Source organism: Arvicanthis niloticus, chromosome 12 (genome assembly GCF_011762505.2).
Source record: "Arvicanthis niloticus isolate mArvNil1 chromosome 12, mArvNil1.pat.X, whole genome shotgun sequence".
Lineage (NCBI taxonomy): Eukaryota > Metazoa > Chordata > Mammalia > Rodentia > Muridae > Arvicanthis > Arvicanthis niloticus.
In genome coordinates, this window is record NC_047669.1 from 42,959,739 (window position 1) to 42,977,181 (window position 17,443).

The window sequence follows — 17,443 nt, forward strand, 5'->3', positions numbered from 1 at the left end:
CTCCTCCGTTATTCCTTCTCTTAGCCTCTTTAGCTACTTTTAAAAGAAAGAAACGGATCAGGCGGAGAGAAAACAAAAATCAAACCTGTAGATTGCAGTGTTAGGAACTGTCCTGCTTCTCAGGGCAAATACATGTGACAACATGTGTATCGCTGCCCTGTAGATGACCTCCTAACAAATGGTAATTTAGTGAGTCTTAATTTGAAGTCATGTATATGTACATATGTACATGATATGTATGTGTACGTGTATGTGTACATGTATATGTATATGTTGAGGATTGGGTCTTAACTTGGAGATATATATGTGCATTTATATATATGTGCACACACATACATATATACATATATATATATATATATATCATTAGTTATATATCTTTATTAAACCATATAGCTTAGATTTACTTCCTCTTAGTATATTAACAATCTTTAGAGCAAAGACTGTTGACTAAAATTCAGTATTTGGTAAAATTAACTCTGAGCATTGTTCCATCTCTAAAGTGATATTTGATAAACAAATTCCCAATGTCTACTCAATCCCAGACATTGCTCTAGCCACCAAGGATACAGTGTCTCAGCGACATCCACCAGCAAACCATCCGTGAACATTTATCAAATTATGGTTGGGAACTATGGGAACTGATCCAGGCAGGGAAAGGAAGGAAACAGTTTCACCTGAAATAGCGAAGGAAGGAAAAACATTTGAAAAAGAGGAAACAGCACTTGCAGCCATCCAACAGCAGCCTGAGAGCAGTCACCAGAACCACCAGGATGGGAGGAGAGGACTGAGTCCCACTAGCTGTCTCTGACCTTCACACATGTGCAAGGCATGACCATGTGCATGCAAAAACACAAGCTCACAAACAAAATAAGTGAAAAAAATCTTTAGATATTAGATTTCTAGTTTATATGAACCTATGATAATGTTTACAACACAGCAACCTAACCAGGCAGTGGTGGCACACTCCTAGCATCCCAGTACTAGGGAGGCAGAGGCAGGCAGATCTCTGAGTTCAAGGCCAGCCTGGTCTACAGAGCAAGTTCTAGGACAGCCAGGGCTACATGGAGAAACCCTGTCTTGAAAAACAAAGCAAAACAAAATAAAACAAAACAAAGCATCCGAATGCAGAAGTAAATAGTTTTTTTTTTCTCTTTACAAGAACCATGCTGACTAAACAGACCAACTGTGTGGAGAAGCAGAGAAACAAAGATTTCTCTGGAATTCTTTGAAGTTCTGCCCAACACATATAAGTTGTGCCCAAGGTACAAACATAAAAACTGCCATGTTTTTTTTCTTAAAGAAAATAGAAAGGATTGTGACTGAGTGTAGAGACAATGTTTAACAACGATTAAACAGCTCAGTGAAATGCCTGAGACCTATTAACTGCAAACAGGAATATTTACGTTCGCTGCATTTCTACCTCAAGGACATTAGAACAAGGTATACTGTCAGGTGTAAACTGAAGTCAGAGCTACAAATATGAAGACTCACCTATGGGATTCCCCCACCTTCAACATTATTTGTATAAACAAGCGTCTGGGGAAAAAAAACACCTTCAAACATTAGATATTTCAAAATATGTATAACTACTCACTAATGTCCACATTCTTCAAAAGAAGGGCATTTGTCTTTGGGGGGCGGGGTGTGGAGTTGAGATGACTCACAATGAAACACACATTCCCAAGAGGGGGAATTTAAAAAAAAAAAAAAAAAATCTATGTTCCCTTTGCAAGAAGTCATGCCAGCACATGGGAGTCTCCATGGAGTATTTAGTGCTGTGTTCGAAAAGGACAAAAATGCTGTAGCGAATTCCATAGGCAAGGCAAGGAAATAGCCTCTGTCTCAGTTCCTGGCTGAATTCCAAGAAATCCTCCTGGGCTGAGAGGCAAAAACACCCTCCTAGCCTTCAGGAGCCCACTGGGCTAGCTCAACTGAAATCCCATTAGTACTTTAGCGGAAAAACTAGCCGGATGAAGGGGGCATCATCATGTGTCTCCCCTCCTGAGCATCTATATACTCACCCTACCATCTTAGATTTGCTAGACCCATCTGTTGCACTACAGAATCTCAGGATGCAAGGACTGAGCTCAAATTAACATCACCTGACAGGCAAGTCCCCAGTCACACAGAACATAAACAGAATCCTTTGTTCTGCTTTGATCAATTAACTGCTTGTTCAAGGTACACTGCTTTACAATTTAAGTTACGACAAATATACAAATTGTCTAAAAGATATGAGTAGCCTAAAACTCCCTCCTTTTTCTCCAGGTATAAATCCCAAGGACAAGAAGTTGCAAGATGCAGGGCAGTGGTGGCGCACACCTTTAATCCCAGCACTTGGGAGGCAGAGGCAGGCAGATTTCTGAGTTCGAGGCCAGTCTGGTTTACAGAGTGAGTTCCAGGACAGCCAGGACTATACAGAGAAACCCTGTCTTGAAAAAAAAAGAAAGTAAGAAAGTAAGAGAGAGAGAGAGGAAGGACGGACACTCAAGGGACTGAGAAATTACACACATACACACACCAAAAAAACCAAAAAACAAAAAACAAAACAAAAAAACCAGAAATCAAAATTAACATTATTTAAACTCCTGAAAGTTTTACATTTATGCTTTTCAGTGACCTGAAGATGTTTCCATAGTTACTAACAACACAGAAGGGAAAGGGGAGGAAAGGGAGGGTACATATCTACTAGGCAGCCACTCCACTGAGGACTTCATCCAAGACTGAAAGGCAGTCTGTGCTCAGAGTGTGTAACCTAATTGCTGCCAGCTGAGTTCCTAGGACTGGAAGCCGGGACACTAGCACAAATCACAGGAATTGGGCCGTGTCTGTGGACTCACCCTGGGGATTTCAAAACAGTACCTTCTTTGTGATCACACTAGAAACTTTGCCCCAAATAAAAACTAAATCAAGTAAGACAGTTTGAAATCAATCTTTACTGGAAAACAAAACAAAAACAAACAAACAACAACGAAAATATTCTATAAGCTCTGTACAGTTCCTTACTATTGAAAATCTCATTGCTGTTTGTGAGCAGGCTATAGCTTCTCAAATGAAAACGGTTCTTTAATATGCCCAAGTGCGGCAGAATGAAGCCTCTATTCAGAGGACATCACACCACTCGGAAAGCAGGGCCTTCATTTTTAAAATACAGCATGCTGGGTTTTTGTTTTGTTTTCCTTTAGAGATTATTCTGGAATGGAGAAATGAGAAAACCCGCACCCGCAATATGGCTTCATCCTGGGACTGGGGAAAAAACCCAGAGAGAAGATAAAGACTTCAGAGAGAGCCAGATAAACGGTAGAAGGGCTAGGATTCAAGGTTTATCCTGGATCTTAATCAGGAAAGCAAACAGGCCCTTGAAAATGCTCTTAAAAAGCTGAGTAGGGAGAAGGCAAAGCCACATGATGGTACTGAACCCTGGCACCCTGTTGGGCGCTTATCAGAAAGAGGGACAGGGGGCTAGAGATAAACCCTGCCAAGTCCAAAGGGGAATTTAGGCAGAATCTGCCTGTGACGGCTCTGTGAGGCAGTCCTGAGACCCAGAGCAAGAAAATACTCTCCAAACAGAGGCAGAACTTTGGGACCAAGCAGACCCCCTGTACCAGTGTCCAGGCCTGCAGAACGGGGGGCACCGGAGCCAGAACGGGCCTAGAGTGATCAATAAGTGCTGTCTCACACAGGCCTGAGGTCTCGAAGTCTGAAAGAAAGGTGTTGGCAGGTCCATGTTCCCTCTGGGATTGCCAGAAGATCCTTCTCTCACACTCTGTGAGCTTTGCTGGCAAGCTTTGGCATTCTGTGGCTTATAAACTAATTGCATCCCTCAAGTCTCTACCTTCACCTGGTGTTTTCCCCAGGCCTCAAACCTTACATCAATTAATTGTTTAAAGGGCCCATCCTATTCCAGTATGACCTCATCAGATACAATTCTATTTCCAAAGAAGAACATAGCCCTAGAGGACAGGAGAGATGGAGAGATGGCTCAGTGATTAAGAGCACTAGCTGCTCTTCCAGAGAACCCAGGTTCAATTTCCAGCCCCCATACACGACAGTTCACAGCTGTCTGTAACTCTAGTTCTGGGGGATCTGACACTCTCACACCAATGCACAGAAAAAAAAAAAAAAAAAAAAAAAAAAAAAAAAAAAAAAAAAAAACACTTAAAAAGGAAAAAAAGACCTAGTCACACCAACACACTCATGAACCTGGAATCACACAGCTGGGAACCTACACCTCCACACAGGTGGCTTAGGTATCTCCCTAAGTGATCAATCCACCGGAGAGGAACAGCTCCCAGGAGGCGGGTGTGAAACCGGAAATGCAATGCAATCTGCTCATATGAATGTAAATGCCCAGGAGTCAGTCGATTTGAACATACCAACTGGCAAGTTCTATAAGCAAACCCAAGAGCAATAAGTCTGTTTGATAAGCACATATCCATACCCATAGCATACGATCTGCCCTGCCCTGCACGGTGCTGGCCATGTGCTGACATATCTGCTTTATTTCTATTTTCCTATCCTCCTTGCAGTTCTCCTCCTCACATTCCAGCTCCAAGCTAATTACAGCTCCAGTGTTTTTCCTCTCACATCTATTTCTTTCCTAGGAATTTTAAGCTCTTAGGATTAGAATGTTGGGTCCTATTGCCTATAATTTCTATGGAGGTGAACCTGAAAATCAAAAGCAACTAGGCGGCAGTAGCATTAGTAAGTAAACAGGAGATGTAGAGAGTAGAAGTTTTCTAGAATTAGATGCAATTCAGACATTTAGCATCAGGTGACACATACATTGTGAATGGCCAACGGTTCATCAATTCAAGGGAGAGGAAGGAAGTCAAAATGAAACTGCAATGCTAACAAATACATAACAAGCATGGGTCAAAATTTCCATATAAATTATAAAAAGTATAATTATGCAAAAGGAAGCTGTGGATCGATATATGCAGCTTCATAAAGTATTTTGTTTTATATCATAGAAGTAGCACAAGTTTCAAAGCATGTATTTCCAGGAAAGCTACTGATCGTTTCCGTTGGCTGCCTCTACTTTCACACTGCACTGACTCTCAGACTTCAGAATTGCAAATAAGAAATAACATGTCTTATCTTTGAAACTCACAATGTGAGACAATAATAACATCTCAATCATTTTCTTATAAGAATGAGAGTTAAAAGAGAACTATTAAGATGCTGTATATAAATCTCAGGTCCACCTTTAAAACATGTTGAATTTGCCCATTATGAGCTGCCTATATAGAGCTTGACTCCCTAACTACACAGCCCTCAGGCAAAATATAAATGAATATATAGATCAGGGGCCTTAATTCTAATCAAGCTGGCTCCCACAGTCTCAACCATCTCATCTCCAGAGGGGCATGACTTTGAATGTTATATTCTAGTAACACTAAATGTTGAACAGTTCTCAGTCCTACCGGGCACTGCGTCATGCCTAAAGGGACCTTTGACAATGTTTCTCAAAGAGTTTCTCCCACCTCCCAGTGAGCATCTTTCTAGAATTCTGTTCTTCAGGGCCAAAACTGGTTCAGATGTAGAAGAGCCCTAGAAAGTTGGTACCCATAAAGTTGTGTCAAAACAGGAATGGCTTTAACTATATATGTGTTTATCTGTGTGCATGGGTGTACATTTAAAACATTAAAGAAAATAAAATTATCTAAGACATAAGGGTCTTGGCAGCCCAGGGGAAGTTTCGAAGAAGAGGCCTAGAGTTACCTAGCTAGGAACTAGCTATCAAGTCCGTATCTGTTGTCATTCGCTGACAAATAACTGAAGAAGCACGATATTTATGTCATATAGTCCAAAGTGCAGTCAGTTTCTATGAAGAAACAAACAAGGTGGGTGGGGAGCAGCATTTGGTAAGTTCAGCCTGAAAGGCTTTCGGGAGGAAGATAAGTTTTAACTATTTGAAATAGCTGCAACAACAGGCATAAGAATGAAATTAGAAAGTTGGGCAGTGGTATCGCAGGCGTTAACCCCAGCACTCAGGAGGCAGAGGCAGGCAGATCTGAGTTTGAGGCCAACCTGGTCTACAGGACAATGATTACCTAAAGAGTCACTGTCTCAAAACAAACAAACAAACAAACAAACAAAAGAATGAAGTTGTAATACTAATACCAGTAGATAACACTCATAAAGACATTTGAATATGTGACAGAAACTATGCTAAACTGTTCCTGTATTTTTCTTTTCAGCTATCTAACAACTATGCTGTGGCCATCACTTCCACTCAACAGGTAAGTGGGGCTCTGAGGAGTTAGGCAGCGTATTCAGTCAGAAAGTAATAAGCCATGAGGTTGGGACCTGAGAGACCCCTTACGATCTGCATTGGATGGGAGAACATGAAGTCAAAGAAAAGGTCTCCAGTGTTGCCCCACAGCCCCGGCTGAAGCCCAGAGAACGCTGTGACTCTAGAGTCAAACCCAAACACTGAAAAGAACGATCACATGACATAGTGGGTTTTAAAAGAGAAGCTTAAAAACTCCATAAAGAAACTATGCTAAAGACTGAATGTTTTCTGCACTAAAACACTGGTGTTCATAGGTAGGGTACTTGGGCACATAAGGTTTGTAAGAATATGTTTCTTTTACCATGAATGTCAAAGGGCCCTGCCCAACAATTTGTCAGAATGGGCTTTTGTAGTAAATATGCAAAGTCTGTCCTCCAAAACATACAAAGTCTAAAAACATGTATACTATAAACTCTATGTTCAGACAACAAAACAATCTGTAATATCCTATTTTTTTTAAAAAAAGTTGTAACTTATTTGTAGAACGGATGCAATAAAGTAAAACTAAGTCATTAGATGTTTGCCAGAAATATTGCCCCAAATAGCAAGTCACCTGAGAGCAGTGTCCTTTGTAAGACCCATTTATAACTGAAAAGTTTTAAAAGCATCACACGCAGTTAAGATTATAAATTAATTCCTCTTGAAAAGCAGCCACACATCTACCCGTATCATTTGAATGGCTAGATTTTATTTTTTAAATTATTTTATTTTATTTTTCATATGGGGTTTCTCTGTGTAGCCCTGGCTGTCCTGAAAGTCTCTGTGTAGACCCGACTGGTCTCAAACGCAGAGATCCACCTGCCTACCCATATCTCTGGGATGCTGGGATTAAAGGCATGTACCACCGCTGTGCTGCATAATTTCATTTTCTAGTGTGTATGTTTGTATGTTGAACCCCACGCCTCACGCATGCTAGGAAAGTACTCTTTCACTCAGTCACATTCCTAGGTATTTTTCAGTTTTTAAATAGCCAGTCATCTATAAACAGGTCACTGGCTCTATGATTTCCGTTATTCCCCAGCTTTATCCTGATCCCCGCCCAAGCTCTCACTAACCCTACCAATCTCTCTCCAGTCCGAGCTTCTTCCATTGAGCAATGCACCCAGCCTTGTCAGCTTTGCTAAGGAGAGCTTTTTTACGCACTGGAGCACTAAATATATCTCACAACAGGTGAGTAATACCAAATAGGTATCTAGGAAACACCAGAGTAAACGGCTGAAACTTGATAAGCGATGAAATTGTGGTCGAAAAAACTGCTTGGGGGAAAGATAACGCATGAAACTGTGAATACAAAGCTGATCAACTTTTTTTGGTTTTGTTTTGTTTTGGTTTGGTTTGGTTTGGTTTTTTGGCTTCATGCATGTTATGTGACCCAAATTTTGAAACATGAGCTCACTAAGGTGCCCATTAATGGCCTTAAACCTCCAATTTTCCTGTCTCACCTGCTCCAGAGCAACCGGGATGATAGACCTGAGTCACCAGGCCTGCTAAGATGTCTTATTCCTAAAGAGTCAATTAACTTTATTATTCATGTTGAGGGCACACTTAAAAGCCTCATTAATGCAGCCACAAACCTAAGTAACCCAACACAAATCGCCATCAACTGGGGATTATGAAGCTTTACTGACAGGTTGCTGTACATGAAAACATATATTGGAATACTTGCTCGCTGTCATCTACATATCGATCTCTCCCAACTTAAGTACACTGGAACTTTCCAGAAAAAAAAGACTACATTATTTTCCCCGACTCTTATAGTTTTTTTGTTTGTTTGTTTGTTTGTTTTTTTTTTTTTTTTTTTTTTTTTTGGTTAGGTTCGTGTTTATTGATTGTTTTGGTTTTCGAGATGACTCTTTTATGTACCCCAAACAGTCTTCAAATTCCTGCCTCAGCCTCACAAATTCAAGGATTAGAAGTAGGCACAACCACCATGCCCAGCTTAGTTTCAACTAGCATGAAAAAAAAAAAAATTATGGGGATGAACCTGCTTTCTCTAGCAGAAAAAGCTTTTCAGACAACACACTGATAGTCACAATACCTCCCCAGTTGAGTGCTGAATGTGACAGTCTTATAACTGAGCTAATACAGTCACATTAACCTCAGATGTAAGCATTAGGTGGGTGATACCTAATTTTGGTCATCCACTTGACACATCCAGGAAGAGAAAATCTAAATTGAAAAATTGCCACTATCAGTTTGGTTTGTCCTATGGGCGAATCTACAGGGGCACCAATTAATAATTGGTGCAGGAAGGCCCTTCCCTCTGTGGGAAGTGTCATCCCTGGGAGGGTGGGCCTGGGCTATATGGGACGGGTACCCGAGCAAGCCAAGGGAGGCCAATAAGCATGATTCTGTCAAAGGTTTTGTTTCAAGGTCCTTTTCAATTTTTCCTCAACACTGGACTGTCACCTATAAACCAAGTGAACCCTTTCCTTCCCTTGTTGCTTTTAGTCACAGTGTTTATCCCAGCAACATAAAGCAAAAGCAACCTAGAACATTTGTGTTGTCTGTCAACTGTTTGCTGCTTCTACATGTTGACCATAGTGCTGTCCTCTCAAACGTAAAGGAATTCTGGATGTTGTGCCATTAAATCAACTGAAGGAACAGGAAGACAGCTTAGAAGATATCATGCCTACATGTAACTGAGAGGCTGAAGCAGAAAGGCCAAAAGTCCTGAGCCGACCCCCCCCCCCCAATTCAAAAGGGAAAAAAAAAAAACAAAACGTGAAAACAAAAAGCCAAAAGTAAGCAGCTAGTAGATAGATAACAAGAAACGAGCATATGGAATACTCTCAAAGGTGGTTTTTCTCTCTAAAAATCAGGTCAGTCTTTTCCAGAGAGTAATATACAGATCACATGAGACCTCCTGGAATCAAAGGATAACTGAGAGTTTACAGGACATCTGAGCATCACTAATAAACCAGTACTACTATTAAATCAGAAATAATAAGTCCCAGATCTGTGCACTACTCTCACATTTCCAAGACCTTGTCTGGAGAAGAAGGAAGAAGGGATTGCCACAGATATTACATCCCCACAACAAAGAAACAAGACTTCTGTACAACAAACCCAGATGACTGACCAAAGAGAGGATAGGAAACAAACTCAGGGAGGCCCGGCCTTTGTGTCATTTAGAGCAGGACCTCCCTCAGCAGCAGCGGCTGCCTTTGCTATTGTTTTGAGCTCTGACTTAATTTGACCAGATAATTAATTTCTGGTTTCTAGTTTCACGTGTTACCAGCCAACCCAAAGGTTTCACAGAGACATGAGATACTCAGTCCAGAGAACAACTGAGGAACCAGCATAGTAGAGTTTTATGCATGAATGTGAAATTAAGCAAGTATGTGAGGTCTGTTCCCCGCCCCCCTCCCCCCCAGAGGCTGTGAGGAATACACTGCAGGTTCTCTGTGCCCTGCCTGTATATAAATATGCCTGTGCAACGGGCCGAGATGAAAGAATGATTGCCAAGTGATTGCAATGAGTAAGCCACCAGAGGCTGCAGTTCTGTGCAGTGTGGGGCAGGATCTAGTGTTAGTGTTCACTGGGTAAAGGCAGCTCCAGTTAAGTACATCCAGGTACTTTCCATCAATCCTCTGTGCCAGGGTTTGATGGCATCACAAAATCTGTCCCGATTCTGTATCTTGGACCCCATCTCCCACTCCACATTTTGCACTCTTCTAGAGCTACACAATACTCAGACTCTCTTCCTAGACTGACCTTTCTTTTCCCAAACACTCTGAATCCATGCATGGCCCTGAACCTTTGGAGCTGCTGTTTCCTCTTCCTGGAATCCCCTTCCTTCTGCTCTCTACTGGCTCTTCCCTCAGTCACATCTCACCCATTGCACCACCTCAGAGAGGTTGAGTGCTTTCCCCAGTGCACCCCCCATCTCAGAAGCAACACAATGCATCATCCCTACAATGCCACATCCAACTCATCGGAAATATGTTTTTCACATACATGTACCTTTTTTTATTGATTCCGATTCTCACACTGCTCTATTAGAACAGTGAGGCTTTTCTATTTTGTCCGACTCTACACTATACACCCCTCCATTCTTCAAGAACATCTCTTGTTATACAGACATACTAAGTTATTTTTATTGTTCATGAAGAATACCCTACCTTATGAATGGCTGTGCAACAAATTATCCAGGATTCACTGGAAACTACTTTTCTCTGTAGCCTTGCATCCTAGGGCAGCTCTCTTCCCTTCCATACCAACTCCAGCCCTACTTCCACAACCTGGAAGTCAGGAATGACCCTCTGGCTCTTGGGGGGGGAATGTCTAGCATTCTTGTATCTCAACTGAAGGCCTTGTTTTTCACCATATTAGAAGAAAAAAATCCTCCCATTATTATGACATAAAAAGCACACAGATGATGAAAGAGTCTTCAAAGTGTTTACATGCTACTGAAACTATATCATCAACATACTTTATATGAGGAGAGAGAATGGGAGAGAACAGGACCTTTTCACTCTGGCTTTCAATATCTGTGATGAGAAAAACTTCCTAACAGCTGGTTGCTTCCTTGCTGCTTTTTTCTCAACTTCCCACAAAAGGAAATCCCCTGGCATGTGGTCAGAAAGTGTGGCAAGGAGAGACAGTTCAGCAACTCTTACTTTGGGTGGCCAAGAAAAGAACTTCAGATGTGGGAGAAAACAGATCTTACTGCTCCTCATTCATTCATTCTCTCTCTCTCTCTCTCTCTCTCTCTCTCTCTCTCTCTCTCTCTCTCTCCCTCTCCCTCTCCCTCATGACTTCTCTCCCAGAATCTCTTCCTTCCTTAACCTGAGGAGACAGCAGTCAAGTTCTTGATCAAGTCAGAGGTGACTACAGTTAGAGGTGTCACTATCAGGAGAGAGTTCCTACCACCCCAAAAGGTGGGACACTCCTGCTTCTGACACCCTGATACAGAACCATAAAGACTGACATATATAATGCCCAGCGTACAGTTTTGTCCAACACGCTGAGCTCACTCCACGTCACAAAATACAACTTTTGAGATCAGTCTTCTCCCTCCAGCATATGAGTCTCAGAAATCAATCTCAGGCTTGATAGCAAACCTTTACCCACTGATACATCTCTCTGCCTCTGATACATTTTTGAATCATAAGACTCAACTCAGAACTGTGATGTAGTATGCCATTATCCACAGCAGTAGGCATACACAAGAGAAAGGTTCATTTTATTGTGAAGCATGAGAATGTAACCCTGAAAGACTATTGACAGGCCTTTGAAGGAAGTAGGAGCTTCAGAAAAACTATATTTTAGGAAGTTAAGAAGTTTAGAATATAACCCACTGGAGACAGCCAGCTCGATAGAACATGCAGGGGTTCATAAAAACTCTGCAGAAGATAGAAACAAGAGAAAATCTGAGGGTATCAGACGGAAAGGGCACCAAAGCATGCAAACCGGGAAGCCTCTCTGGAATGAATGGTAATCAGGAAGAAACAACCAGTTCAAGCTGTAAGTGCTCTCTCTCTCTCTCTCTCTCTCTCTGTGTGTGTGTGTGTGTGTGTGTGTGTGTGTAAAGATGTAAACAAAGAATGGAAGAATTTGTTAAGAATGCATGTCATGTCATTGGTAAGTCTTCCACAAAGATGTAAAATGGAGAGAGACAGACTTTCACGGGATTCAGTACAACTCAACTTAGGGAATTCTTCCTCACTTTATGCTTTAAAATCGGACTAAAAATCTTGTCTCAGCATTGCTGGGAATATTAAATGAAATGACATGTAGGGACACACCAGAGATCGACATGGATGCTCCGTGCTCACTCCAGGCTGCCACCCCACCCCACCCCACCCCATCCCCAGTGGGCATCATCTAGATGCAGGCTAAAGAGAAATCCCAGCTCTGTAAAGATTCACAATTTCATGAAAGCCATCTGGAATGTGTGTGGTGGGCTGACGAAGTTTATCATGGGACTGTAGGAAGCAGGGCATTTATTCATTTGTGCTTCACCGTGTGGAACGCAGAAATATTTCTAACAGAAGAAAAGGGCTGTGGAATTCAGTTCTCTGCCACTGAGTTCTGGAATGAGAAACTTGAGAATTACTATTTCACAAAAGATGGCCTGATGCATTTTGACCACATTCTTCTGACAGGGCAGCCACTCTTTGATTCTCACATTCTTTCTGTATTGATTTCAGACAGGAAAAAAAAAAAAATGGTGCCCGACACGAGTCTCCTGAAATGTTTTCAAACCTGCAGTCCTATTTAGTTGTACCACTAATACATCAAGACACAAAGGGATCTGAAAGTGACATTCAGGGACTATGTTAGAACATTTTTTTTTTTTCAAGGAAAGAACCATTAGGCAATGACCTGTCTACATTAGCCTTAGAAGCAGCTGGGAAAAACAGATCAGAGTCACACAGACATTGTCCACAAACGTTCCCTTGATCCCAGATCACCATTATCTAAGGCGCCTCTGAAGCAGATACCCTTATTCAAAGTCAAACTAACCATCTAAGGAGTGTTCTATTTCTAGTTTGTTTGTTTGGTTGGTTGGTTGGTGTTTTGTTTTTTTTTAAATCTGATCTTGCTTTCAAAAGCAATCTTTGATGACACTTAAAGCCTTGATTGATCAGAGCTTCCCAAATATTTAACATCACCACGTCGAAAAAAGATAGCTCCCCGGTCAGAAGCTGAGAAGCTAAAAGGGAAACTTGCTTTGAAGACCCGGAAAGTCAAATAGTCCCGAGGCAGCCACTGCGATCTGAGAAGTGTTGAGGTAGCCTGAAGGTCAGCAGGGCAAGGCACTGGAGCCGTTAAGGACCTGCTATTTCCTAAACCATCCACTGTTCACGGCATTATGGTGTTTCTCTTAAAAACAAACTTGACTCCTGAAATTGGAATCTGCGTGGTTTCTAATAGGCTAGCGCTACTACCTCCTTCCCACCCCCAACCCCACACAATTTTTAAACATTACCTTTAAACAAAATTCTTCACGCCCCACGCTGTCCTTCTCCCGGCTTCCTATAAAGATCCTAAAAGGCACTCCGAGTTTCTTTAGTTTCTAGAAATCGCTTTTTATAGCTTTTCTTTTAAGTCAAAATAACAGCACGCAGGAAAGGGGCTGAAGCCCTTGGGAGCTCCTGAGGCAAGGGCAGCAAAATAGCAAGTTTCTCCTCTCTCCTCTTAAAAATTCACAACAGCCAGAACTGCAATTTTCTCACCGTTGCCTTTCAGTCCAAACAAACTGTCTCGGTATTTTGTTAGGTTTGGTTTTATTGTGCCCAAGGAGGATTTCTTGGAAAACTCGTTAGAGTAAAAAGAGAACCTTCCAGACTCATGCACCCCCTCTTCGCTTACAGACCCTTTCACAAACAATGGTGAGGGAGGAACCATGCTCTCCTGTGGGCCTCCCATCGCACAGATTAGGAGCGATCAGGGGAGGAGAGTCCCTGCGCCCCTGGGCGCTCGCTACTCTCCCAAGGTCCTCCCTTGCAGTTCCGGGACCCTACAGGCAAGCTCCTGGTCGGTCACCCCTGCACACCCGGCTGGCTGGAGTGTCTCGGGGCCCTGAGGCTCCCGCACCGCTCCGGAGACTTGCAGAGGACGAAGGGTCTGCTAGCGCACAGAGTCCCCTTCCCTACTCCTCGGCGCCTGCAGAGTCAGAGTGGGCAGCACCCCCAAGCCCCCAAGCTGGGTGTGGAACGCAGTCTTCCCTGCACCCCTAACCGAGCAGTCCCGCAGCGTGGCCAGCCGCAGAGTTACCTGCCGAGGCTCGAGTGCGGCGGCCGCAGAGGCATGTGCGGGGCTCTCCGCAGCGCGCTGTCTGTCCCGCGGCGTTTGCCGCATCGGGTCCCGAGCAGGCGGCGAGCGGAAGCCTGAGCAAGCGAGGTGACAAGGACGCGATCCCTTCCCCCCTGGTGTGGCCGAGGAGCGGAGCGGGGCGCTGTGTCGCCCGGAGTCTGAGACCGCCACCGTTCCCCCTCACAGCACTCCGCGCCCAGCTCCGCGTCCCCGGCGGCTGCCTGCGACGCGGCGGGAAGCTCCTCCTTATTGCTTGGGCCAGATGCTCCGTGGCCGCCGCCACGAAGTTCGCGCCGAAAGTGCTGCCTCGTGTCTACCCTAGGGCTCTGAGACCCCCGGGGCTGCAGCCACGCTCCCCCGTTCCTACCTTTAGGGCGGGGCGATCACCAGCCGCTCCCTCTCGCTGGGAGTCCCCGACAGGAAAATCACTGCGAAGGGAGGGCCGGGAAAGGGAGGCGGGTGGCTTCAGGACAAGGTAGGAGGATTGATTTCCAGAGCCAAGAAGACACTCCCATCCTGCCCCGGTTTGTTGGGAAAGCTGCGGGAGCAAAGGCGAGAGGCTATGAGGGATTCTCCTTCTAGGCGCTTGTAGGAGGCAGAAATCAACAGAGTGTGGTCTCAGCCTGGACTGTCTGTGACATCAGACACGGCAGGTATTTTGGTCTCTAGCTGAAAGGGAGAGGTGCTCACAAAGCTACACAATTTCCTGACTCTGGTCTTCAGAGACAGACGTGTTAGAGGAGTAGCTGTAAACATCTTATCTAAAAAGATCTGTTACCCCAGGAAGAATGAAGGTGGCACTTCTTCGATCCCCCTCCCTGTTTTTCCTTTTCTTCCTTCCTTCTTCCCTCCCTCTCTCCCTATCCTTTCTGTAGCTTTCACTAGGAAAGAGTTTGTATTAAGAATGCCCTCAACTATACTGACACATGTATATGTATGTGCTGTAATGATTTTGACAGTTCGAAGGTTCACACATGAAAAAGGAATTTGAGTTTATAAGTAAATTGACGTTTTTACTCTGTAAACAAGAGTATCCAGTATTGTACAGTTCAAGCACAGTTTCACGGGTTATAATAATTTAGTCTCCAGAACCAGATTTTCTCTCCTTCCATAAACTAGAGAATGGACCCAACACTTCCCATGAACATAACATGTAGAGCACAGGGTTGGTGGAAACTAATTAACACACAGGCAACCATTGCTACTTAATACCCAATGGGTTAATATCCAGAAAATATAAAGATTTGCTTTAGGTCCATAAAAAATAAACCATGAAGACAGCCTTCATAATAAGTAATTCTATAGTTAATAAAATGGCTCACAAGCATGCAAAATTTTCAATGGTCTTTTAATTACATTTACTTTATTTTGTATGTGTGTGCGAGTACTACATGTGGGGATCAGTGAAGAACCTAGGGGAGTGGGGTCTGTCCTTCGGCTATATAGATCCTGTGTAACGGTAGAATTTAAAAAATCCATGGTGCTGTCCAGCTCTGCTAGCTATCTGGGCCGCCCACCATGTTCCTGCACTAAAAGTGGCCTGAGGCCAAGCATACCACAGCTAGACCCACAAGATGCCACCGTGGCGGCTGGCTCTGCCAATCCACCACACTGCCCCCACAATGCTTGGGTGAGCCCCAGATAATGTATGCCATGCTCATGGTACCTAGTAGAATGAAGACTCTTAAAGATTATCCAATGGATTTATATATTTGGAAATACTCAATTAACAAGATGCCCACACAATTAAAGTTGTTACTCAGTATCTAACCTTTAGATACAAATCTGTTTCAGGAGAGGAAAGGTACTCGAGCCTCCCTCTGGTTTCTACTTTGGTCCCATGACCCACGTTCTTTTGAAGTATTACAAATGCCTTTAAGTTGAGCATTTACCTAGTTTGTTAATGCCTAACAGTGTTAGTCTATACCTTTCTTTGTCTGTCATTGTAAGTGGCTTACAAAGCTAGACTTACCCTCTTATGGTGTTTCTGAATGTTTACGCTTCCCAATAAGTACCTATTGACTTTGTAACTTAAAAAAAGAAAAAGTATTGTTTGCTTATTTTTTTATTCACAAAATATTCATTTTTCACCTTAGGTATCTTAGCATGCATCTGTTAGGAACATACCTAATGCAACTTTACTTGTGCTTGTATTTTTTTGTTTGTTTGTTTGTTTTTTGTTTTGTTTTGTTTTGCTGCTGCTTAAACTCTTCATCAGAACTTTGACCATGACAGAATTCGGGGTACCTGCTGTTCTGAACCTTAGAAATAAAGGGACTCACCCATCTACAAATTTGAAATGAATTTTCACAATACCTTATATTTACCACAATATCCTTATATGTCTTAGAAGGCCTCTTGACAGGTTGGAAGACATTGACAGACTACGAGGCTGTTACTGGAGAGTCCATCAGAAACCATTGTTCATGCATGTCTGCATCTCTCTAGGCTCTCCTCCAGTACATGTTAAGATAAAAAGAGGATGGTCAAAGGATAGATAGCCAGTGGGGTCAAAAGATGTCCTAGAATGCAAGCTAACATTTGCTATATTCCTGTAGTTTGCCGGGTGGTTTTTTTGTACATTATTACATGCAGAAACTTTGTGGCCTAACTACCACTCTCCCTATTTTCTGAAGGATGAATAGGAAATTCCCAGACGTTACATAATTTACCTGAAGACCTACAGCTAGTATGTGTCACCAGTGGGATAGTAGCAGATTAAGTGTTAAACCCTCCTTTCATACCTATGACTTAATTTCTTTCTGTTCAACCAATGATTCAAATGAGAAAAATGAATGTCCATTATTCTGGAGTATGGCAATTCTGGGAAACATTTAACACTGTACTTAGTTGGCTGGGAGTCCTGTAACGCTCAGATGAGCCTCTGATACACTGAGCATAAGGTTACAAAATAAAATAGTCATTTCTGGTTCCCTTTGTTCCGTGACCAGCTCTCTCACCTCAGAATGTTTTCTCCAAGGATAAAGAAAACATAGATTAATACAAACACTTTTTTCAGAACACTGGCCATGCTTCCTCAAAGTAGGTTCAGTGCCCTCTGCCATGCCTGATTGCACGGTAGGCCTGGTATCTGCTTTTAAGGTACAGCAGCAACTCTGGCTGCTGTACACACACAGAGAGAATGAGTCCAGCAGCTCCCGCAGAAAGAGGAAACTTAGTGCTTCAGTCCACCATCTCTATTCCTTCCTTAGCTGTAAGTGTTCATTGCAAGATAAGATGTGAATAAGAGAACAGAGGCAGAGATACCTGGAACCAGTTGTGATGGAATGTGTCCTGTGCCAGACACATCCATAAGTAGAATACTCACTCTGAATATGAAGGTATTATTAAGAAGTAGGGTTTCTGATCTGTAATTGG

At 42.9% G+C, this 17,443-nt stretch overlaps 1 protein-coding gene across 5 annotated transcripts in view; it reads right to left on the bottom strand.

The window, feature by feature from the left end:
- The window catches only part of St3gal6 (ST3 beta-galactoside alpha-2,3-sialyltransferase 6), a 59,535-nt gene extending 44,960 nt beyond the window's left edge, over positions 1–14,575 (bottom strand). Inside the window, exon 1 of one of the 5 annotated variants that reach the window (XM_034515845.2) lies at positions 14,433–14,575. The gene's annotated coding sequence lies outside the window, so the exon portion shown is untranslated. Of the gene's footprint in view, positions 1–13,238; positions 13,258–14,026 lie in introns of those variants that run through there. The other 4 variants (XM_076943036.1, XM_034515844.2, XM_076943035.1 and 1 more) reach the window with 4 other exon arrangements.
- Positions 14,576–17,443: the final 2,868 nt, after the last annotated feature.